This window comes from Grammomys surdaster, unplaced genomic scaffold (genome assembly GCF_004785775.1).
Source record: "Grammomys surdaster isolate TR1022 unplaced genomic scaffold, NIH_TR_1.0 125311, whole genome shotgun sequence".
Lineage (NCBI taxonomy): Eukaryota > Metazoa > Chordata > Mammalia > Rodentia > Muridae > Grammomys > Grammomys surdaster.
Window position 1 is genome coordinate 1,245,827 of NW_021620189.1, and position 26,462 is coordinate 1,272,288.

At 37.8% G+C, this 26,462-nt stretch overlaps 2 pseudogenes; one reads left to right on the forward strand and one right to left on the reverse strand.

Annotated features, from left to right (window-relative positions):
• Positions 1–1,145: 1,145 nt before the first annotated feature.
• On the reverse strand, positions 1,146–1,883 carry LOC114637470 (annotated as a pseudogene).
• Positions 1,882–26,462, forward strand: part of LOC114637463 — a 41,568-nt pseudogene continuing 16,987 nt past the window's right edge.

Genomic DNA, 26,462 nt, shown 5'->3' on the forward strand with positions numbered 1-26,462 from the left:
CAAGTGTACCACAATGCAGAAATAAGAGTATCACCACTACATGTTACATAAAGAGAAATAGCAATAAACTTCAAAAAGTAGTAAATTCATCTGTTCCTTAAAAATGCAGGTATGCATCTGTTAAAAAGCCATAATAAATGATTTTATAAAATCATTTTTTAGTTTATTTTTATGTTACTCTTCTGTTACATAGGGCATAACATTTTCACAAGGCTTTTTTGGGACTAGAGTCAATGATTAGCAAACACACAATATAGTGGTCCAACTCTCTAAAGATCAATCACTGGACAAACTGGATACCCTCTTACATGTGTACAAATCCGCATGGAAAAGTACTAAAGTTTAGACTTGGACTTGTGTACTTTATTTTTCCTTTCTAGTGTATTAAGAAAGGACATGCACTTTAATTTGCCCAAAGCAATGCTTGCATTCTGGCAGCAATGTACCTTCTATCACAAGGTAAAGTGAATACCAGAGCTACAAGGCAGGAGGTGTAAGTGAATTTTTATTGGGAAGGAAGTTGTCAACTTAAACAGCAGCAAATGAAGAATGCATAAGGAAACTCCTGTTGTCACAGACAGATGCAACCTCCAGAGTATGTGACAGGAGACATTTCAATCTGTGACCCCAAACCCGGATGCATTAAGTGCTTTCCCATTCAATCTAACACTTCTGCATTCCTACTGAAAAGGAATTTGTAATAAGAGCATGGAAAAGTTGCTTCTGAAAGGAAACCCCCGAGAAGGTTCAGAAAAGGAATGCAGAAATCAAGAAGTTATTATTATAATTACTTTAAATTGTAATGTACGACATTTCCATAGCTTCACAGTAATACAGTCACTTGCAGAACTGGTTCAGATTACCTAAATACCAAATGTGCCCTCAGTCCTCTACACAAGTGTCTGGAAGTCACTCGTGTTTATAGGAAATGAAGCTATTGATGCTTTTCTACAGCAGTAACTGCACACCAGGAAGGCGGAGACAACACAAACCAAGGGATGGAGTTTTCCCAAAGCTGCATGTGAAAAGACTGTAAACAGTTGATCCCATACACATGAATGGGCTTCCTTGCTAGAGGATATCCAAGTGGAATAAGATGTAAAAAGGTTTTCTTGAGGGGAAGGAGGCTGATACCCTGGATGCCTTTAGTTCTCTGCCCCCTCCGCTGCATCACATTCTTCTCCTGCACTGTCTGATGTCCATAATGTTAAGTTGTCTCTAAGCAACTGAATGAAGAGGGTGCTGTCTTTGTAGGAGTCTTTGTTCAGTGTATCAAGCTCTGCAATGGCCTCATCAAAAGCCGTTTTAGCCAGTGTGCAGGCAAGCTCTGGATTATTAAGGATCTCATAGTAAAATACAGAAAAGTTAAGAGCGAGTTCCAAGTGGATTGGATGTGTAGGTTGCGTCTTTTTCTTGCTTATATCAAATGTCTCTTGGTAGACTCCTTGGGAATTTTCTATCGTTTGTTTTCGACCATCGCCACAAGCTACTCCAGCAAGATACCAGAAATAATCTCCCTTTATTTTCAGATAGAAGACTTTACTCTCTGGATTAGTTGCATTGGCTATTAAATACTTATCCAACAATTCCAGGACCGCGGTGCAGATGGACCTCAGCTCAGACTCCACTTTCTCCCGATAGTCCTTGATCAGCTGCAACTTCTTGTCAGAGGTGTTGGTCTTCTGCTCAATGCTCGAGGTGACCCTCCAGGCGGACCTGCGGCCTCCGACCACATTCTTGTAGGCCACTGACAGCAGGTTGCGCTCCTCGTCCGACAGCTCGGCGCCCTGCTCCGTCACGGCTTTCATGCAGGTGGCCATGTTGTCGTAGCACTCGGCCTGCTCGGCCAGCTTGGCCTTCTGGATTAGCTCGGTCTTCTCCATGGCGAGCAAGAGCGAGGGCCGAGCCGGACCCGGAGTCCTCCTTCTAGTTTCCGCGGCCGCGACGCAAGTCCCACTACTTGGATCTGCTTTGGGCTTTATCCGAGGACCCTCTCATCTCAGCCTAGCCCGGAGCCAACAAGCTCGCTACCAACCGTAAATTTACTTTTATTAGTGTCATTGGAGTACATTAATTGTATATAGTGATAGATTTCACAAGGTCTATTAGTTTCAAATGTATCATATACTTTGATCGTATTCATTCCCTTATTCACTTTTTGATATCTGTTTTCTCCATTCTACTCTCTTTTAACAGTACCATTTGCTGAAAGGCTATCTTTCCTTGATATACATTTTTATCCTCCTTTTAAAAAAGAAAAGAAAAAAGAAAAAAAAACAGACTTCTGTGAATTTAGCTGCAAGGTCCCCATTCTATTAATCCTCTATGTGTGTGTTTTGGCAGATGTCCCACACTGTCTTTTTAAATAATTTCTTCAAAGCATAACAGGAAATTAAGTATTGTTGTATCTCTAGGTTTGTCATTTTTCCCTAAAATTCCTTTGACTATGTGGTGTCTTTTGTGTTCCTATAATTTATGCTTACTTCCTTGAGGAGCAATATCATGGGACTTATGATGGGAATTGCATAGAATCTGTAGACAGCCTTTAGTGGCATAAATATGTATGCAGTATTCATTCTGCTGGACTCTGAGCATAGGAAGTGTTTTCATAGTCTAGTGTTTTCAAAGTCTTTCTTTGAAGTTTCAAAATTTTTATTTTTGTGTTCTTCCATTTTCTTGGTTAAGTAATTCTTGAGTACTTTTTAAAAGAATTGTAATATGACTTGCTTTCTTGATTTTTATCCACTACACATTGGTAATTGGCATATTAAAAGACTTTTATATAGATGCCGTATATTCTGCTAGTTTTTGAAATTTTTATATATCACTTCTAATTGGTTTCTTCTGAAGTCTTTAGGCTGTGTACAGGACAGCACTGGCTGCACAAAGTGTTAATTTACTTTTACTTTCCTACTTTAATCAATTTCTTTCTTAAATAATTCTTTATAATGGACAAGGAAAACTTCTAAGTCATATATAATTTCATTATGTCCATTAGGTAACCTTTTCTTAGCATGTCTTTTGAATGTCAGCTTGACCCTTCTGGTGGGTGAGAAAAGCCTTCCCATATTTTTGCATCTAGAACTGAGCAAGAGCCCACCCAGTTCTACTATAAAATATTCATGTGGTACCATATTTTCCTGGGCTTTGATGTCAACTCAAAGATGACATCAACATAAATGTCAAGGGAGTGAGAAAAAACACACAAAGTCTCAGCCCTACACAAAGAACTTCAGGCAACTCAGTAATGCTGAGAGTGGGAGAAATAGTCTTCCCCAGGGAAAAACACATCAGTCGGTTATCCAATACCAAATGCTCAGCCATGAAAACTGCACAAGCAGCACTCACAGATTGATCAGGTAATATTTAGGAATGTTAATACAAACAAAATGAAAAAGAGGTCATAAACTTGAAATTTGAAAGGGAGCAAGGAGGAGTATATCGTTGGGTTTAGAAGAAGGAATGGAAAGAAAAATGTAATTATATTATAGTCTCAAAAATCTTTTAATAAAATGTAAAAAAGAAGCAAGAAAGAAACATAAGAGAATGAAAAGATACAATACTCCCATCCCAGGTTAAAAGTCTTAGGGTTTGTATATATTCATTTCAGTATTATAACTGTCATATACAGTATTTCTACCTGTACAGTTAATGTGCATTATTGACTAAAGTATAATTCATATTAATTCCATTGTTGTGGGATTGCAAGCTGGTACAACCACTCTGAAAATCAATCTGGTGATTCTTCAGAAAATTAGACCTAGTACTACCTGAATACCCAGCTATACCACTCCTGGGAATATACCCAAAAGATGCCCCAACATCTAACAAGGACACATGCTCCACTATGTTCATAGCAGCCTTATTTATAATAGCCAGAAGCTGGAAAGAACCCAGATGTCCTTCAACAGAGGAATGGATACAGAAAATGTGGTATATTTACACAATGGAATATTGTGTAAATTCAGCTATAAAAAAAAACCATTGACTTAATGAAATTCTTAGGCAAATGAATGGAACTAGAAAATATCATACCTGAGTGAGGTAACCCAATCACAAAAGAACACACATGGTATACATTCATTGATAAGTGAATATTAACCCAAAAGCTCAGAATATCCAAGATACAATTCACAGACCACATGAAGCTCAAGAATAAGGAGGAACAAAGTGTGGATGCTTCTGTCTTTCTTAGAAGGGGGAACGAAATACTCACGGGAGGAAATCCAGAAACTGCCCCACCTGGGGATCTATCCCATATACAGTCACCAAACCTAGACACTATTGTGGATGCCAAGAAGTGCATGCTCACAGGAGGCTGATATAGCTGTCTCCTGAGAAGCTCTGATAGAGCCTGACAAATACAGAGGCAGATGATGCTCACAGGCAACCATTGGACTTAGCACAGGGTCCTCAATGGAAGAATTAAAGAAAGGACTGAAGTAGCTGAAGGGGTTTGCAACCCCATAGGAAGAACAACAAATATCAACTAACCAGACACCCCAAAGCTCCCAGGGACTAAACCATCAGCCAAAGGGTACACATAGAGGGCCTCTTGGCTCCAGCAGCATATGTAGCAGAGCATGGCCTGGGAGGAGAGGCCCTTGGTCCTGTGAAGATTCAATGTGAAGATTCCTATAGGGGAATGCCAGGGCAGTGAGATGGGAATAGGTGGTTGGATGGAGGAGCACCCTCATAGAAGCAGGGGGAGAGGAGGTGCGATAGGGGAATTCTGGGGAGCAAACCAGGAAACAGGATAGCATTTGAAATGTAAATAAAGCAAATATCTAAGAAAAAACGAACAAATAACTATAGGACTATTAGAGAAATTGAAAACATCAAACCTGCTGTTGGTCTACACTGACTGTAAACAGTGACTCCTGGTAATTATTGGCAAGCATTATTTTCTGAACACCTGTCATGAGTTGTCACTTTGCACAGGTGAGGTTGTTTTAGTAATGATATGGCTGATTAATTCTCTTCCAGTTAATCTCTATTGAAAAAAAATAGAGCAAGGGTCTGGGACTAAGGGATTTTCTGGATTTGTGGAATCAGCTGGAGGGAAGATAGATGTGAGAGTCTCATTCTGTAAAAATGATTTTGGTTTAGTGGTCATCTTTCCCTTCGCTTACAAATAGATTTTTTTCAGATTCATAATTACACTAAGATTCAGAGTATTTTATTACATCAACTTGTAATATATCATAAAACTATGGTGGTGATACCTCTTGAAGTGTTTCTATTGCTCAGGATTGCTTAGCCCTTTGCATTTCTGCGTGGGAAAAATTACATTGGCATTTGGGAGCGATTGCATCTGAATCTGTGAATTCTTTCTGAGTGAATAACAAATGTCAAAGTATTAACAATACCAGTCAATGAGCATGGGAGATCTTTCTATATTTTCCCTTAATCTTCAGTGACTTTTGTCCAGTGTCCTAAAGTTTTCACTGCATAAGTCTTTTATTTCTTTAGTTGTATCTATTAAAGGATTTAATTTTTCAAACTGTTATAAACAGTTTTGTTTCCCTGATCTTCCTCAATACATTTGTCTGCTTCATAATCCAGCTCTACCACTTGTAGATATTGTCTCAATTACTTTTTTAATGCTGTAAAGATACCATGACCTCCTCCAATAGTACCACGCCCCTAACTCTTCCTAAATAGTTCTATCAATTTAGGACAAAGTATGCAAACATATGAATCTCTGGGGTCTATTCTCATTTAAAATACCACAGGCACATACTCAAAGGACTCCACATATTACTACAAAGATATCTTTCTGCTCACCCATGTTCATTGTTGCTCTATTCACAATATTCCAAGAAGCAAAAACACTCATAGTGTCCGTCAACTGATGAATGGGTAATGAAAATGAACTCCATTTAAACAACAGAAAATTATTTCATTGTTAAGAAAAACAAAATTATGAAATAGATGCAGCTAGAAACAATCACTCTTAGTGAAGTAGCCCAGATGTGGAAAGATAAATGTCACATGTTTTTTCTCATTTGCAGATATTAGCTTTGAGTTTTTCAGGCGTGAGTGTTAAATTGGATTACCCATAGACACCAGGAAATTACTTAAGGACCATGGTCGGGTAGGGTGATGGGGCTTTCGTGAGATAGAATGTAAAAAGCAATAGTGTAGAGAGGGAGTATTAGAACAGAAAAGGTTAAAATAAGATGGAAGAGGGGAGGGCATTATTGAGTAAGTGAGATATGAGAAAAGACTAATACTAAAGACCTTTAAAATATTCATATAGAAAGTTATAGTGAAAAAAGCTATAGTGCAGAAGTTTTTTAAAATATAAACATCCATTAATATAAAAAGAGTATAAATGAAATATCCTTGTATAACAATATCTCACTACACACCACCTACTAACAACAACAACAACAAAGCTAACTGCAGGAATGGGATAACTCTTTGAAGTTGCTAGTCAGTAGAGTCTCGTGGATCGTTAAACATTATAACCAGTGCTCTTGAAAGTGCTCCAGAACTTGATGTAAGATCTTGTAGCGTTGTGGGGTCCCGCATCCGCTCTGCCACAGGGCGATGCAGGATTCGGGAGGTTGACCGCACTTATCCCATGCTGTTGTCAGGTGAGTGTTGGGCCGTAATAAAGCCCTGGAACTCTGTTCCAGGGTGGGAAAGCGCAGTCTGGGGTGTGGGACAGATGGAGCTGGCTTGGAGGTCTGGATCTCAGACTCTTAGACATCCAGGCACTGCTGGAAGATGCGGAAGAGCTGAGAACCAAGTTGGGGCTGTGTGACGCGCGCGTGTAGTGTCTCGCCGGCAAGAACACACACACACACACACCAGAATCCTTCCGTAGAAACACGTTTATTCCCATAAACCAAAATGGTGGAAGAAGACGACGAAGATGGAGGAGACCACTGCTTATAAACCCTAGAGCGGTGTATTCACCTCTGATTGGCTGTTTACTCGTTGCGCGCCAAACGCCGTGGGATGGGCTTTAGCTTTGGCGGGCTTTTACCATGGCACATGCGCAATTTACTTGTTTACTAGGAAGAATTATGGCTGACAGCGCCACCTAGCGATGGCGGACTTTGCCAGCACCTGCAGCGGCTCCCAACAGGGCTGCACTGGATCTAGCCCAGGGCCGGGGGAAGAAGGGGGGAGCCGCAGCTGGTCCCACAGTGATAGTCCTTGGCTTGACTGCAGGCAGGCTTGAGCTTGGCCTGGGTGGCTGGGAGTGCAGGGAGGCCTTCTATGGGAGACTAGACAGAGACTCTACAGGCTCTATAGTCCTTCTCCATGGCTCCACACAGTCTCCATTTTTCTCCATTCTCCATTTCCCCACCTCCTCCATTTCCCTTCAGAAAAGAGCAGGCCTCCTAGGGATATCAACCAACATGGCACAAGAAGTTAATAAGACTTGGCACATACCCTGATATCAAGGCTGGAGAAGGCCTCTTAATTGGAGGAAAAAAAGAGACAAAAGACTCAGATAAAGCCCCTATTCCCACTGTTAGGAGTCCCACAAGGACACCAAACTATGCAAATATATTTGCAGAGGACCTAGGTCAGAACTATACAGGCTCCCTGATTGTTGATTCAGCCTTTGTGAGTACCTGTGAGCCCTGATTAGCTGACTGTGTGGGCCATCTTATTCTTGTGCTGGCATTGACCCCTCTGGCTCCTATAATCTTTCCTTCCCCTCTTCTGAAGTATTCACTGAGCTCTGCCTAATGTTTGGCTATGGGTCTGTCTATTTATTCCTATCAATAGGTGGATAAAGCCTCTGACAATTATGCTAGTCTCTGGTCTATGAGTGTAGCAGACTATCATTAGGAATCATTTCATTGACCTTTTTTGTCAGTTATGTTTGGTTCTATCTTAGGACTCTGGGTTAATTGGCCGCTCTTATCATTTCTGTGCCACCTTTACTCCAGCACATCTTACAGTCAGGGCAAATTGTAGGTTGAAGGTTTTGTGGTTAGGTTGGTATCATACTTGCTCCACTGGAAGCCTTCCCTAGTTATAGAAGTAGATGTCTTCTTAAGTATCTTTGTTGAAAATCAATTCAGCATAAAACCACAGATTTTTTGGGCATGCTCTCTATTTGTTTCTATGCATGTTTCAATTTTTACAGTGTCTTATTTCTTCTGTGAAATTTTTATATACGTACACAATATAACTTGGTCAAACTTAACCCAAGCTCTCTTTCCAATAGACATCATCATTATATTTTACTGAGTCCAGTTTGTACTATCGGGGGGGGGTGATCTTGACAGACTTTGTCGAATTGATCATACATAGGGAACCTGAGAATCCTCAAACATCATGGAGGGATACTGACGAAAAAAAACTTGCCAGGAAATGTTATAGAATCACATGTGTACTTCACAGTCTGCATGTCCTACCCTCACAGGCGCTGGGCACAACTACTTAAACAGTCCACCACTTGAAGAAGTCACAATATGCCAGTTCCGACTAGTAGGACCTATATCAATGAGTTGGAAGTCATTTTTAAATATACCACTAAACCAATCTTGGACAAAAGAGTGAAGAACTCAGATAAGTAAGCTCACAGCTGAATAAAATGATGGCCTGATATCAAATAAGAAGGGAAAATGGCTACTAGATTCATGGAGAAGATTTTATGCCACAGCCATCCATCCCATCTTACCTCCACACTGAGTGGCAACATCCTCCAGACATTTCTGCTTACGTGGCTAACCAAGCATCAAGATGTCTCCCTTTTTAAAGTAAATTAAAGATCAGATACCATTTTCTAATGCAATTAGCAATTTTTTTAAAAAGTCATTTCTACTCTACAATGGTCAGAGCAGGTAAGGACAGAGCACAATAGTCAAGATCAAGCTCAAAACACTCTAAATCCCTATTCCCATGTTTGTTAATTTTGCAGATACCCCTCTAGTGATCTGAGACTCTACACTAAGTTGAAAATCCAATAAACCTGAAATACATCTGTAATATAGCATACACTAGAATGCTGGCTGTTTCATATCCTGTTTCTGTGGCTCACTGGTGGCTATGATGTGTTACCACTGTCCAGCTGCCCAGGACAGCGCTGTCATCAGCAGCAGCATCTATAAAAGGATTGAAATTCAAAGTATGGCTCCTGAGTGATATGCCTTCCATATCATTGTAACATAGAAAACTCATAACTTTGTTATTATTTGTTCGAAATGGGGTCTTCCTATGTAGTTCAACACAGTTGAATGCATTTTTAAATTGATATATTTTTTCATTTAATTTATCATTTGTATTCCTGCAGTATGCATTGATTTAATATTGTCTTTTTATCATTTCTCCCACTGAATGGAAGTGACTTTATGGGCTGGTTTTGCATGTGTCACAGCTCTGAGCTTCTTTTAATCTAGCACAGGTACACAGACTCCTTATCTTTTGGGATGCTGACAGAAGAATTCAATTCTCACTCATTTCTACAATCTCTAGTTGTCTTATGTTTTCTCATGACTATACTTACTGGGTTATATATTCTTGGGTAGAACATCACTCGTATGTCTTCCTGAATTATAGTGCTATATTGACAGCCACATAATGATCATTTGTCCCTTACTGACAAGTGTTTGTTTGGTTAATTTGCTTGATTTTGGTTTTGTTACCTTTTGAGAATGTCTTCCTGCTGAGTTCACTTAGTATTGATTATGTATGTATATGTATTTAGATCTGACCGCTTAGGATTGGATAATGTATTTGGAACTTGCTCCTGGAGAATATGAATTCTTTCTCTCTTGGCAACCATTAATTGCCCATAGCTCTTCGTCTAGTGGGGGAGCTTTGTGAGATTTTGCCCTCTTGCATTGCCATGTCAACTGGCAATGTTATTTTGCAAATCTTCTTTAGGTGACCCTATTGTTTAGATTTCACAGGAGCAGCTATAAAAAGAACGCATCTCAGCAGATGTCCTAGACATCTGAATCTTGCAGCTTTTCCATGATGTTCATCAAACCTTAATGTGTAGGAGATGCATCATAGATATATCAGTTGGGACTGGACACACCAATTGACTGCTCTGCTCTGCATTTTGAACACTTGTGAATTTCTGTAATGATCTCTGTTCACTGAAGAAAAATTCTTCTTTCATGTGAAGCAAGAGCTACACTTATCTGTAGATATAAGGAAATGTATATGGAATGGCAATATAAATGATATTGGTTTAGGAAAGTGGAAATACTAGGCTCTGTGACCTCATGAGCCACAGTAGTTGGTTAGGTTTACTGTATTGTGTATAAATTCCTTCTTACTGAGTGGACCTTAAGTCCAACTAGATGACTTTTTGTTACAACCAAGATAAAAGTACAGCTATTGCACCTCTGAGTATGTCTTGTCCAAATTGTCATTTCTTAATGTTTGCAGGCATTACAATTGGATAGAACTATTAATTGTTTTCCCCCTTGGCATTATGTATTGTACCTTGTAATACTATGAGGCCTATGCCTCAAGGAGAAGAAATGCAGTTTAGCTCTAATTTGATTCCTTCAAGTGTGTGATGCCATCAGTAATCGGGGCTCACCTTGATGTTCTGGAAGGCATCCAAGAGTAATGCCAATGGCCCGTATTGATTTGGAAAGCTGTTGGACTTCTTCAACAAACTACTTAAAGGAAGGCTTCTTATGCTTAGCATTAGAAAAATTGTTAGATATTTTGTGGCTCTTTGATTCATTTTAATTGATTTTTTTCAAGGTAAGGGATACAGATCTATTTTCAGTCTTTTTCATAAAAATACCTAGTTTTCTCAGTACCAACTCTTTTAGTTAATTAATTATTTTTTACTTACTCACTTTACAACCTATTGCATGCCCTCCTCCCAGTTACCCCATCCCACAATTCCCACACCCACCTCCACTTCTTCTCTGAGTAGATGGGGGCTCGCCAAGTATACCCCCACCTTGGCCTCAGTATCAAGTTTTTTTTTGTCTTTTTTATTTTTTTATTTTTTATAAATAATTTATTGTTCTCAAACCTTAATTCATTCACACAGGGGTTATAAACACAGAAAGGCAGGATGTGGGGAAGGGAATTACACTGGAATGTGGGTGTTCAGGGGGAATACAGATATCTTTCAGAACCGGGTATCGGCTGGATGAAGGTTCTGGGGACAAGTCACTATGAGTCTGCCTATGACTCGCTTGTCCTTATCTAAGTTGGTATTGTCTACCAAGGCTACCTATTTACAAGGTCTATGACTACTCAGGCTTGTAAATTTCTACAAAAACTGCCTGTTAGTATCAAGTTTTAAAGAGGCTGTCTCCTCATTTGAGTGTGTATTTTTTGCAATTTTTATCAAAGATCAAGTGACTGTAAATGTCTGTGCTTAATACTTTGTCCTGTACTCAATGTCATCAATCTGTTCAACTCTGCTTATACATTTCAATGATAGTTTGGTTACTATAAATGTTTTATATAATTTGAAATCACGTATTGTAATATCTAGCATTGTTTGTCTTTCTGAAAAATAAAATATCTGAGTTATTTTATACATTCTATTGAATCTTAGTGTTGTTTTTCTATATCGGTGGATATCATGGGAAGTTTGACAGAGATTGAATTGAATCCATAAACTTATAAATCTATAAATCTATATTGCTTTTGATAATGCACCATTTTTTTTCTTTTTTTTTTCTTTTTTCTTTTTTTTTTATTGGATGATTTATTTACATTTCCTATGTTGTCCCCTTACCCCATCCCCCACCACCCCCTCGGAACCTCCAATCCCCTCGCCCCTCCTCCTTCTTCTCTGTGGATGTAACCTCTATCTACACCCCCCCACTCCCACCTCCCCACCCTCAAAATTCCCACCCCCTGGGGCATCCAGCCTTCATGAGGTCAAGGTTCTCTTCTTCCACCTATTCCCAGCAGGGCCCTCCACTTTTACATATTCAGCTGAAGCCCTGGATCCCCCCCAAGTGCTCCCAGGCTGGTGGTTTAGACCCTGGGAGCTGTGGTTGGTTGGTATTGTTGCTCTCCTCATGGAATGCACCATTTTTTACAGTGTTAATTCTATCAATTCATGAGCTTTGAGAGTCTTTTCATATCTAATAAGTTCTTTAGTTTCTTTCTTCTATGTTCTAAAGTTTTCATTGCAGCGAACTTTCATCTTCTCACAGAAAATAAATCTGAGATACAGTCTGAATCTCTTGTCAACAAGATTGTTTTTCTGGTCTCCTTCTCAACATGTTTATTAATGGTTTACAGAAATGTTATTGACTTTTCTACATTGATTTTATATTCTGCTCCTTTGATGAAAGTGTTTATCAGATCCAAGAGTTTTCTTAAATTGCTCTTACAATCTCTTATTTACAGGAACACATTGACTACTATTAAGAATCATTTCACATCTTCCTTTCCTATATTTATGTATTTTATTTAGTTTTTGCTTTCTATCTGAGACTTCATATAAGAATTGAGAAAGTGGCCACATTTGTCTGGTTTTACTACAAAATTCCTGGTTTTACTACAAAAGCTTTGGGCTTTTCTTCATTTAGTATGCTGTGGGCTGTAGGTTCCTTGTATGCAACCATTATTGTAGTAAGATATGCTCCTTTTACCCCTTGTTTTCATTGTGTTGGGCATATTTTAAATGAAAGAACATTTGACTTTGTCATAAGCCTTTTATGTATCTATTGAGATGACTGTGTAGTTTCTGACCTTGAGTCTGTGTATCTTGAGTTATCCTTCTACTGATGGAATAAAGCCCACTTGGTCATAGTGAATGATCTTTTTGATGTTTGGTTGAACTTCATCTGCAAATATTTTATCAACTACTTTTGCATTCAAGTTTATTAGGAAAATTGACCTATAATTTTGGTTTCTTCATCTGGCTTTAATATCAGAATAATGCTAGATTTGTAAAAAGAACTTGAGACCATTCATTCCATTTCTGTTTTTTTTTTTTAATGTTTTAGAAGCTTTGATCTTACTTCAAAGGCCCCCTAAAATTCAGCAGTGATTCTATCTGAACTTTGGGTTGTTTTCGGATGGGACAATTTATTATTGTTTTAGTTGCATCCCTTATTACATGTATATTTAATTTATTTATATAATTTTTCTTTAATTTTAGTAGATGGATCATATGTTTCTAAAAATATATCTATTTCTTTAGATTACATAATTTACTGAAATATAGTTCTTCAAAATATGACCAAGTTCCTTCTGAATTTTATTGCTTTCAACTGTATTGACTTTGTTGCGAGTTCTAGTTTTATTAACTATTCTGTCTCTTCTCTCTCTGTCTCTCTGCCTCTGTCTCTCTGTCTGTCTCTCTCTGTCTCTGTCTGTCTGTCTATCTGTCTGTCTGTCTCTGTCTCTCTCTCAATCTCTCTCTGTCTCTCTCTCAGTCTCTCTCAGTCTCTCTCTGTCTCTCTCAATCTCTCTCTGTCTCTCTCTCAGTCTCTCTCTCAGTCTCTCTCTCTCTCTCTCTCTCTCTCTCTCTCTCTCTCTCTCTCTCTCTCTCTCTCAGTTAGTTTGGCCAAAGGTTTGTCAACCTACTTGTTCTTTCAAATAACCAATGTTCCATCTCGTTGACTCTAAGCATGGTTCTTTTAATTTTTTCATTTCCATTTCATAACTTTCACCCTTATCTGTTACCTTTTTAATCTACAGATTCAAAGATTTCCACATTCTTGCTCTTCTAAGACCTTGAGATAAAGTGACCCATTATATTATTTCTTTGATATTTATGATTTTCTCAATGTAGATATTTATTTATAGATATAACCATCTCTTAAATCTACTTTCTAAGGTCTAGTGTATTGTTATTTCAGTTTCATTCAATTCTAGGGAACTTTATCCCTCCACTTTTTTTCAATTACCCCACTGACAACTTAGTAGTTTGTTGTTCCTTCTTTGTAAGTTTGTATATTTTCTGTAGACTCCTTTGCTGTTAGTTTGTAATTTTATTTCATTTTGATAAGATAGATTAGAAAGATTTATTTCAAATGTCCTGTATTTGGTAAGATTTGTGCTTATCTCATAAAATGTGTTCTCATTTATAAAATTGGATGTGCTGACATTCAGTGCATGCACATTTGAATTGAAGCACCATCCTGATGGATTGTACCCTTAGCCAATATGAGATGAGCTCTTCATTTCTTCAGCCAGATTTTGGGTTGAACTTTCATTTTGTCAGAGTGTAGCATTGCTGTATCTGCTTTCTTTCTAGTTTCACTTGCTTAGAAGGCATTTGTTTTTATATTTCATCCTTTGACCCAAAAAATATGTTTCTTTTTGCCAGAGCAGTATTTTTGTTTCCGCAAATCAGTGAGTGTTATTTTGACCTTTTCTTCTGACATTTGTCTTTTGACTAGAGAGCTGAATGAAGCCAATAGTGTTCAGAGTTATTAGTGGAAGTACTGTATTAATTCTTGTAACTTCAGTGTTTCAATGATTTTTTTGTACTTTCCTAATCCCTATTCAGTGTTTTACATGATCTATTCTTTCTTATGGCCTCATGGATTTGATAAACCTTTCTCATAAGTGTATAGAGTTCCTTGAAATAGTGTCTATTGTTTGGCCTACCGTAAGTTTCTCTAGTTTATGTTTATTATGGAAAACCTTTTTTTTTCTTCAGTTATAAAGAATATGCTAACATAGCTTGACAATTATTTTTCATTTAGACTTTGGAACAAAATTATACTTCAGATTTTAGAGTTTATGTTGAAAAATATTTTCTTCTGAAATGTTTGCCTTTATGTGTTATTTGACATCCTTCTCTTATAACTTTCAATGTGCCCTGCTCTGTAATGTATAAATAATGTTTCAGTATAAAATGACCTGGAGAACTTTTGTTTGATCCCTTTGAAATAGCTCCTATAACTTGGTGGCCATCATTCTTTTCCCTAGCTTGGAGGAATTTTCTGTGATATTTTCTGAGATCATTTTATTGAATACAATTTTTATTTTTAGCTTGAATTTCTCTTCTATGTTTGTAGTTTATGTATTTGGTCATTAATTATATTACACATTTCTTCTGTATCTTGTACATACATTTTTACTCTTTCATCTTTATCATTTCCTGGATGTTTTAACTCCTTTTCTCTGCTTTTTAGCCTGACACTCTATTTTCCATTTGCTCCATTTTATTGGTAAAACCCTTCCATTAAATATTCATTTAACTTATTTTGGTTTACATTTCCAAAATTTTAATTACTTTTTTCAGTCCTTCTGAAGTTTGTGTCATTTTTTATTTCTTTGACTATTCTTATCATCCTTTTGAATTTTTTGGCATTTCATGTAAATTTCTCCCAGTAGAGTCCATTATTGAAAAATTAGTAATTTTTTGAGACTCCATTTTAGCTTAGTCTGTCATGTTCCTTATGCTTCTGAATTTTTTTTTTGTACAATTGCAGTTACACAGTTGTTTGGATATCTATTGTTTTCTTTTTAATTTTCTTCTTGTACATGGGTATTTAGTGTGTATGCATTTCTGTACCCACATACATCTGTGATGCCTGTGGAGTCCAGAAGAGAACATCAGATTTCCTGGGACTAGAATTACAGATAGTTGTGAACTTTCATGTGTGTTCAGGAAATCAAACATTAGCAGTCAATTTTCATAAGCATTAAGTATCTCTCCATCCCCTTACATTTTTTTAAAGGTCACCAATATTCTTTCAGTGGAAACATTTTCAGTATTTAAACTTTCTATCTGGCTCTATGCTGAGACTACGACATTAGCTAGAGAAGTGACCATAACAAATGGGGTAGGCCAGTTATAAATGTATGGTAATAGCCAATTAAAAACCAAACTGTCCTTTAACTCAAATAATTTGAGTTGGGGGGATAAAGTAATGAGTATCATGTAGTATCTTAAGATATAATTTAGAAAGGCTAGGAGTTCAAAGGAAATGAGTGCTAACACTACAAATAACACTTAACACCAGAGCACCAAGAAACAGATGAGAAAAGAAAATAGAATGGGGGTCAATAAACATGAAGGAAGAAGGTAAGACAGGTCTAACGAGTTAAAATGAAGGAAAACCATTCCAGTACCCATGGGACTGGTGCAGAGAAACTCCAACACCAAAGCAACGTATGTTCTTTGGGAAAGTCAGGAAAAGGTTAAAAGAAATAGAAGGGCTGAATAAACGTGTTTCACTAAATTGAAATTAGATACTAAATAAAAAGTATAAAAGCAAAGGAGCAGAAACTAGGTGGTGGGCACAGGTGCTGAACGAGTTTTCACCTATATTTTCAGGTGTTTTTGCTCATGTGTGTTGAGTTTCTATTCTCATGTGGCTGTTTGTGCCAGGTTTGCCTCTATGTGGTCCAGTCTAGTCTATGGCTCAGAGAAGATTACCATCCTTTGGAAAACTCAGCAGTTCTAACTCAAAGCTTCCTTTGCTAACATTTAGGGAGATTCTGCAAGCTGTCTCTGAGTATAGTCCTGTGAAACTTTTTCTCTTCCCAAGAGTAAGCACTCCAAAGGTTGACCCTTGCCTCCAGTGCTGCTTAGCTGACTTAGCTCAAATCGTGTTTTCAAAGTCGTAAATAGCTCTATCCTCTGTCTAGTTTTGTTGTTGTTTATTAGAAGAAATGCTTTTCTCTAATTAATCGTATTATACAAAATTTAGTAGCAATATTAGGTAAAACTGTGGGTATTAAAATTTGATTCATGAGTCATATTAAAATATATGTTAACTTCGTTGCCAAATGTTGTGAGGTCACTGGTGACCAAAAGTTGAAAAAACCCTTAGTAAGGCATAAAATAGTAGAGAAATATTTATTGCCTGCATTAGGTCTAGACAACACAGTGGTTATTTCCCAAGCTCTTCTCTAACAAAGGAAATATGCAGATTTTCTTCAGATAGCCTATAGAGTGGTGACCGTATTCCATAGTATGTGCAAATGCACAGCACAATTCTGAACATGCTGAGTTTAAGACCATAATTTAATAATTTAAGAAAAAAGGCAGCAGGGCAGTGGTGGTGCACGCCTTTAATCCCAGCACTTGGGAAGCAGAGGCAGGCGGATTTCTGAATTCGAGGCCAGCCTGGTCTAAAGAGTGAGTTCCAGGACAGCAAGGACTACACAGAAAAACCCTGTCTCGAAAAACAAAACAAAAAAATCAAAACAAACAAACAAAAAGGCTAGAGACATATTTTGGGACATACTTAGCTCAATGTCATAGAACATATGGATTGGGTTTTTTTTGGTTTGGTTGGTTTTGGTTTTTGGTTTTTGGTTTTGTTTTTTTTTCATTTTTCTGTTTTTTTCTCAATTTTTTTATACTTATTCACTTTATATCCCACTTACTGTTTTCCTCCTGGTCACCCTTTCCCACAATCCTTCCTCATCTCCCCAACCTTCTCTTCTGAGAGGGTGGAAGCCACTTAGGGTATTCCCCAACCGTGGCTAGGCACATCCTCTCCCACTGAGGACAAACAAGACTGCCCAACTAGAAAAACATATCCCACATACAGCTTTTGGGATAGCCCCTGCTCCAGTTTTTTGAGACCCACATGAAACCAAGCTGCACATCTGCTACATATGTGTAGGGAAGCCTAGGTCCAGCCCATGTATGTTCTTTAGTTGTTGGTTGAGACTCTGAGAGCCCCAAGGATCCAGGTTAGTCAACTCTGTTGGTTAGTCTTCCTGTGCAGTTCCTATCCACTTCAGGACCATAATTCTTCCTCCTATTCTTCCATAAGAAGGATATGTGTTTTAAAAAGTTAAAATAACAAACATAGATGCCTCTGTTTATGGTATTTGCATCTTAATGTTTTAGCTACAAAATAAAGGAGACATTTAAGATGCATGGATAAAGGAATTTGCTACTTAAGGCAACTGCATCCCTTAGAGGACACCAGGTTCTACTATGAAATGATTAACATTTTTGTAAATAATTTAACAGTCTAATTAACAGTCTAATTTGAAAATCCTAAAGCTACTCTTCTAGAAGGACAGATGCTGCTTCTTCACCATGCTTTCAACAATGTTTATATAATGACCTTCTGGCCAAGTGTCTAAGCAACAAGTCTTTGATTTTCATGTCTTGGGACTAAGAAAATAATTGTACTATGTGCTATCAAACAAAATAATTTATTCTGTTTTTTTTTTATTCTAACTTCATAACATAATTTTAGAAGTTCAGAGATTGCCACCATTCTGTATGGAGGGTGTCTGGATGGTGCATCTACAACTAGTCAGGGTCACTCACAAGGAGGAACAGAATATATTTCAATGAGTGTGTGCATTAAATGACCTATTAAACCTCTCTTGGAAGAATTTGCTTTTCCATCTGATATAAACTGTTATATAAATTCAGGGTGTCCCATTACAAAAGCATGGAAGGCAAGTAAACAAGAGACTATAGCAAGGGAACACAGTAGTGGTCATGTCAAGAGACATTTTATCATATACAGGCAGACAGCAAAGGTGTTGGGATTCAGAAACAATGCCCTAAATTGAAAGCTTTAGAAAAACCTTAAGAACTTCTTTTTGCTCTCTTATGTTCTATTTCTCTCTTCTCATTTTCCTCCAAGGCAAACCATATAAACTGGAACTTGTCTTCCTCAAGAGGTACCATAGAAATAAAAACCTTTTACTCTAAATCCAGACTTAAGATTTGGAAATATTACTCTAGCTTCCCATGAATTTCTATATAGAATTTGTTAGTAAAATATTCTCTGGCATACCTTGTTTAAATTCATTACAAGACCCTTATTCCTGAAAGGCCCTACATCATATCCTAGACAAGAAGGAGGCTGAGAAGTCTATGAACACACAGAATTCACTAGGTCCCATTTCTCTATTTGAATTAGTTCATGCTTCTTCCCAGTCATGCTTCTTTAGACTTGTCCCCATTCCATCTATCCTAGACATAAAAAAGATGATTCACCCTAGGCCATTCACTGATTCTTCTTTATGATGCTTATGTGTCTTCTAAAACTATTATTGAGAGTTAGAGAGATGGCTCAGCTGCTAAGATCACTGAATGCTCTTTTCAGGGGACATGTGTACAATTCCCAGCAACCACATGGCAGCTAAATACAACCATCCAAAACTCAATCTCCAAGGGGTCTGATTCTCTCTTCTAGCTTCAAAAGACACCAGGGACATGTAACATGTAGACACACATGAAGGCAAAACACCTCTACATCAAAGAAAATAATAAAAAAGTAATAAAAACAGTCAGTCATAACTCCAGCTCAAAGGAGTTTGATTCCCTCTTCTGGCTTCAACAGATACCACAGACACTTGACAGGTAGACACACATGCCAGCAAAACACCCAGACATAAAAAATAATAATTAATAAGATAGGCAACTTAATGCACATACCCATATAAAAAAGTTCTACATGGTTTTCTCCTGTTTAGGTTCAAATTTAATATTTAGAAAAAATATGATTGACTAAATTTTTGTGACTTTTCTCCACTACTAATCAACCTATCTAGAGCCAGTTTACTTCACCAGACTTAAAGATTACAGTCCTCAGAGAGAAAGCTTAAATTCTCTACAAGAGAAAGACTGATGCACTTGGAAACATCCTGTTGGGTCGCTAGATTGGCTGGGTTGAGTGCTTCCAAAAAAGTACGACTGATATTACTAGATAACAATGATATGTATCTTCATTCAGGGGTTCAAGAAGGGACCAAGGAAAAGAAACAAAGTAAGGAGTAGGGACTCAGGTAGAGTTTGCCTTTGAGTCAACATATGCAGCTTCCCATTCCAACAGCCTGGCCAGAATGAGACAGAACTGTAACTTAACCAAAATGACCAAAGATCAGCATGAGTCATAGACTCATACAGTGTATCTTGTGTATGGTGAAAGTAAAACTTCCATAAGACAAGAACCCAGGGAATGTCAGGTTACGGTCCTTCTAAATATGGTATAGTTAATGCCTTCTGGTATAATCCGTCTCCACTCACTGAAACATAGGTTTATCTTCCATGAAACACTACCTCAATGATCCTTTGAGTCCTCCTGAAGATTTCCCCTACACTAAGATATATAGCAATGCTTTATATTTGAATTTGGACATGCATGAACCCCATAACTCCACACAGATCATACCTAACTCTGTAGTTTCTGGAGCAATGCTGACCTCCAGTAAGCAGTACCTTAGTAGATGTGTATGATACAAGACATTGCTATGTATCTTACAAAGTACGTGCTCACAAGAGAATAGATTTAAACAACTCTGTGTTAACCTGCATGTGCCTAACACTAAGGCTATAACAATGGAGTCTTTACTAGGGTGAAATTTTCCTTTCTCCTATCGTACCTCTAGATGTCCTAGCTAGATAGTGGTAAGCAGTTAAATGGCACTTGATATTCACTGTCTCATTCTAGATCAGAAATGAACAGGCATGGGGTTGTTGGTTCCCCTGCTTAGAGCCTCAGTTTCCCAGGTTATTTGGTAAAAACTGTTTTTAACCAAGTTTATGGTTATATGATATAATTAGAAGTGTTATGAAGTCCTACAGGTATTTTGGCAAAGCTTAGGGCTGTATGACACCTCCAAGAAAATGATTACTAGTGGTCTAAACAAGTGCTTCAGCCCAAGAGTCAAAATAGAATAACAGACATATCTTGTCTACTGGTGTCAGTATGCTAGAAAAGATATAAAAAGATAGCTAACAGTCAAAAAAGTCAGATGAAGAGATTATTCAGTGACTCTAAGTCCATCTTTGAGTCTTTAGGGGTACTAATAAGAGCTTCAGATACAAATATAGGAAATTGAGTCTAGAAGTACATTATTAGCCAAGCTGTGACCTGGCTCATCATAATTATTTCATTGTGGTTCTGCAAGATGTTCCAAAAACCTCTTTGTTTCCCAAGAAATTGGAAAATTCCCATGGGATAATTGCTACTGAAAGACTCATTTATTCCTGGAGTTCACATTACATTTCTTACTTTTCTCCTTGCTGTGATCAAATCCCAAACATGAAGAAATTTAAAAAGAAATAGTTTGATGGAGAGACATCCAGTCATGGGGAGAAAAGCACGATTACAGGTGGTCTCATGGTGGTCGATATGGAATGAGACTCCTCAGCAAGGTCAAATATTTGGAAAATAGAAGCAGACAGTGGATATGAAGGAGAACTCGACTATAAGTCTTTAAGACTCATTCCTGTTGACCTGCTTCTTTTGGCGATTCTTTATCTCTGAATGGTTCCAGAGTCTTCCCCAAACAGCTCTACCAGCTGGAAGAACAAGTTCTCCAACAAATGAACCTGTGTGCACAATTCACAGTCAAGCCATAGCACCAAAGTAGAACAATATCAAGACATCTGTCACCCTTTGGAGAGTGTCTTTGGAGAGTATATTTTGAAAGCTGATGGTGAGATACCCAAGTTACTCTCATCTCTGTGATGTCAGCCTTGAAGGATCAAAGAGTCAGGCATCATTGCTTTTTTAGATACTCTGTACATGATTGTGTGGGAGTAAGAAGCTTGACCCAACAAAAAGAGATACTTACAAAATGAACAGAGATATCTTAGTGGTTCACAGAACAGTTAGTGCTTTTTAGAAGTTTCTAAGTGCCTGTTAGAGATGCTCTTTCACTTTTTCTCCTCTATCTTACTGCTCAAAAGAGAAGTATGCCATTTGTAGCCATAGCAGCCACCTTGGAATGAGAGTGAGAACCACAGCTAGGGCAAAATAATGAGTTGGTAGAACTCAGGGCGACCTATGTTCTCTTGTGCTTCTTTAAAAAACAGAGGCAATGCGTCACTCTATTATTACCCATTATCTGATGCTTCCTTTTCTACAATTTCAGGTACTGGTGACCAGATGAGGTTGGAAAATACTAAGTAAAATGTTTTCAAAATAAACAATTCATAAGTTTTAAGCTGGATGCTGTTCTGAGTACTTTAAAGCACACTGTCTGAGAGAAAGACAGACAGAGGTGCAAAGGCAAACTAAATGACTTTTGTCACAGTGCATTATTAAAATTGTCCTGTATTGTCATTATTTTTTCAGTCTCTCACAATGTGAAATTTATAAATTCAATTCAATTACATACTTAAGAAAACAATCATCACAGTCAAGATGCAACACTACTCATAATTTTAGAGAACCACCCAATGTCTTATAACCATTCAGCTGCAGACAACACAGAGCTATGGTAAAATTTCTTATCTTCTCAGCTACATAGTCTGGTTTTCTCATTCACCCACTCTTAAATGTAATGCCAACAAAAGAATTTTATAAAATCTATGCCCTCATTTTAATTTATATGTAATTATAGTGCAAAATAAGGCAGAATTCAAGGTTTTATCACAGCGGTCATCTAATCATGTACAAAAGGATGTGCAGGAAGTGAAATGGGTCCCAGTAGAGATATACTCACTCAGCCACAGCAGGTTAAAGTGGAAGTCATTCTTTTAAAAAAATACAAATACAAATATTTTTCCCATTGTGGATACTGTTTCAGTTTAAAGACGTAATACTAATTTTTCAAGTTATTTTGGAGATTTAAGTCATCTGGGGACTGAGGGGCAGAGAAGGTGAAAAGTAATGTGTTTTCTTATGGAAAATCTATTTGTAATCAGTATTGCAGCATTTGCTGGCTAATTTTATTATTTTATTTTGAAAATCTTTATGCAAGATATTTTGACCATGTTCTTTCTCCTACCTCACATACTCCCTACCCAGCAGCTCCATGTTATTTAACTTGTGACAATCTAGGAGTACATGGCATGAGAGGCTCAATTGAGTGGTTGCCTAGATCCTATAGACATTATGGATATGTCTGTGGGGCATTTATTGTCTTGATTTGTAATTGCAATTCAGCCAGTTGTATGTGAAATGTTTTCTAGTTTGCATCCAGAGACTATATAGCAATAGAGAAGCTAGCTGAGTACTAAGTAGCCAACCAGGACACTAGGATATGTTTATTCTCTTTTTTGCTTTTGAATTGGATGTCATGTGATTAGCTGTTTGGTGTTTCCGCCTTGATTTGCCACTAATTGTCCCTAACATAACCTAAAATCACATGCCAAATAAACCTGCGTTTGCTTTTGATCTGGGCATTTGCCACAGCAACAGAAATGATACTGTCAACCAACAGGTATGTTGCAGTCGGAATATCCTAAAGCTTCTTCAAGAACTACAGAGGCTGTGATTTATAGCGTTGGACTTGAAAGGGAAGAAAGCTATGTCCACACTGTGCCTTCTGATTCCAGATGTCTATCATCGACCTGAGATACTGCAGTACCACCACTCTCCTTTTGTTTTGTTAAACCCTTGAAGATTCTACCTCATATGAAGATTCAGAAAGCTGTTTTCATTACTCCAGGTGTATGTAGGCTGGAATTCCACATTACAGTCTTATTATTTACTCATATTCTGCCTTAGGGATTCTTACACTGGTTGTCTATGTGTGAAATATCAGATCTTTAATCTTATAGCCCTTCTCATACTTAAAAGAGATCCTTTGAATATTCACTACACAATAAATGTTTCCTGGCAGACTAATTTTTACCTGAGTGTACTAAAAAAATTTTCAATTCAATAATACTTGTTAAAGCACAAGAATAAATATTTTACTCAACCCCATAATTCCAAGAATAAGGAGTACTGTTATAGATTTCTAACATGCAAGAGAGAGAGTCCATACTCAACTCTCCAATACAGCATAGACTTATGGGGTATTTGAATTGAATAGGTTGAGGGAGGTATGTAAATTACTACGTGTATGTAGTAATACATGGTAAATTACTACAAAGAACAAGGGGTATCATGAATAGGCTGGCCTAAATATTAGGTCTGGATGATCATTTATTAGCTAGGTTGTTAGATAACAAGTCTGATCTTATAGGGAAGGTACTAACCTGATATTACTGAATTTTTACTCAAACTAGATTTTTTTATTGGATATTTTATTTACATCTCAAATGTTATTTCCTTTCCAGGTCTCCCCTCTGGAAACCCCTTATCCCATTCCCTCTCCCCCTGCCTTCCCACCTTGTAATTCCCCTACACTGGGGCATCGAACGCAAACAGGACCAAGGGCCGCTCTTCCCACTGATGTCCAACAAGGCCATTTTCTGCCACATATGCAGCCAGAGCCATGGGTTCCTCCATGTGTATTCTATGGTTCGTAATCAAGAACCAGGAGCTCTGGGGGGTCTGGCCAGTTAACACTGTTGCTTCCCCCACGGGGCTGCCAACCCTGCTCAGCTCCTTTAGTCTGTTCTCCAACTCCTCCATCAGGGACCCCATGCTCAGCCCAGTGATTGGCTATGAATATCTGCCTTTGCATTTGACATGTGGAAGCATCTTCTGGCAGAGTGTTTCAGGAGACAGCCATGTCAGGCTCCTGTCAGCAAGCACTTCCCTACATCCACAGTAGTGTCTGGGTTTGGCAACTGTATATGGGATGGATCACCAGATGCTGCAGTCACTAGATGACATTTTCTTCAGTCTCTGCTCCACACTTTGTCTCCATATTTCCACCTGTGAGTATTTTGTTCCCCCTTCTAAGAAACACTGAAGCATCAAACACTTTGGTCTTCCTTCTTCTTGAGCTTTATATGGTCTATGAATCATATCTTGGCTATTCTGAACTTTTGGGCTAATATCCACTTATCAATGAGTCCATACCATATATGTTCTTTTGTGACTGAGTTACCTGGCTCAAGATGATATTTTCAAGTTCCATCGATTGCCTGCAAATTTCATGAAGAGATTGGTTTTAATAGCTGAGTTGTATTCCATTGTATACATGTACATTATCTGTATTTATTCCTCTGTTGAGAGACTTCTGGGTTGTTTCCAGCTTCTGGTTGTTATAAATATGGCTGCTATGAACATAGTGGAGCATGTGTCTTTATTACATGTGGGAGCGTCTTCTGCATATATGCACTGGAATGGTATAGCTGGGTCCTCAGGTAGTACTATGTCCAATTTTCTGAGGAATCATAAGACTGATTGTACCAGTTTGCAATCCCACCAGCAATGGAGGAGTGTGTTCCTCTTTCTGCACATCCTCACCAGCATCTACTATTACTTGAGGTTTTGATCTTAGACATTCTGACTGGTGTGAGGTGGAATCTCAGGGTCGTTTTGATTTGCATTTCCCTGATGACTAAGCATGTTGAACATTTCTTTAGGTGCTTCTCGGTCATTCGAGTTTCCTCGCTTGAAAATTTTTTGTTGAGCTATGTACCCCATTTTTTAATAAGGTTATTTGATTGTTTGGAGTCTAATCTCTTGAGTTCTTTGTATATTTTGGATATTAGCTCTCTATCAGATGTAGAGATAAAGATTGGTAAAGATCTTTTCCCAATCTGTTGGTTGCTGTTTTGTCCTATTGACAGTGTCCTTTGCCTTACAGAAGCTTTGCAGTTTTATGAGATCCCATTTGCCAATTCTTGATCTTAGAGTATAAGCTATTGGTGTTCTTTTCAAGAAATCTCCCCCTGTTTCAATGTGTTTGAGGCTTTTCCCTAATTTCTCTTCTATTAGTTTCAGTGTATCTGGTTTTATGTGGAGGTCCTTTATCCACTTGGACTTGATCTTTTTACAGGGAGATAAAAATGGATATATTTACATTCTTCTACATGTTGATGGCCAGTTGGACCAACACCATTTGTTGAAACTGCTTTCTTTTTTTCCACTGAGTGGTTTTAGCTCCTTTGTCAAAGATCAAGTAACCATAGGTATTTGGGTTTATTTCTGGGTCTTTAATTTTATTCCATTGATCTACTTGCCTGACACTGTATCAATACCATGCAGTTTTTAATCACTAATGCTCTGTAATACAGCTTGAGATCAGGGATGGTGATTTCCTCAGGAGTTCTTTTGTTGTTGAGAATAGTTTTCACTATCCTGTTTTTTTTTTTTTTTGTTATTCCAAATGAATTTGCAAGTTGCTCTTTCTAACTCTATGAAAAATTGAATTGGAACTTTGATGGTGATTGCATAGAATCTGTAGATTGCTTTTGGCTAGATGCCCATTTTGATTATATTAATCCTGTCAATCCACAAGTATGGGAGATCTTTCTATCTTCTGAGGTCTTCTTTGATTCTTTTCTTCAGTGACTTGAAGTTCTTGTCATACCAATCTTTCACTTGCTTGGTTAGAGTCACACCAAGATATTTTATATTGTTTCTGACTCTGGTGAAGGGTGTCATTTCCATAACTTCCTTCTTATCCCATTTATCCTATGAGTATAGGAAGGCTACTAATTTGTTTGAGTTAATTTTATATCCATCCACTTTACTGAAGTTATCAGGTTTAGGAGATCTCTGGTGGGATTTTGAGGTCACTTAAGTATGCTATCATATCATCTGCAAATAATGATATTTTGACTTTTTTTCCTTTCTAATTTGTATCCTTTGGCCTCCTTTTATTTTCTTTTTTTTTTCTTTTTTTTTATTGGATGATTTATTTACATTTCCTATGTTGTCCCCTTACCCCATCCCCCACCACCCCCTCGGAACCCCCAATCCCCTCGCCCCTCCTCCTTCTTCTCTGTGGATGTAACCTCTATCTAC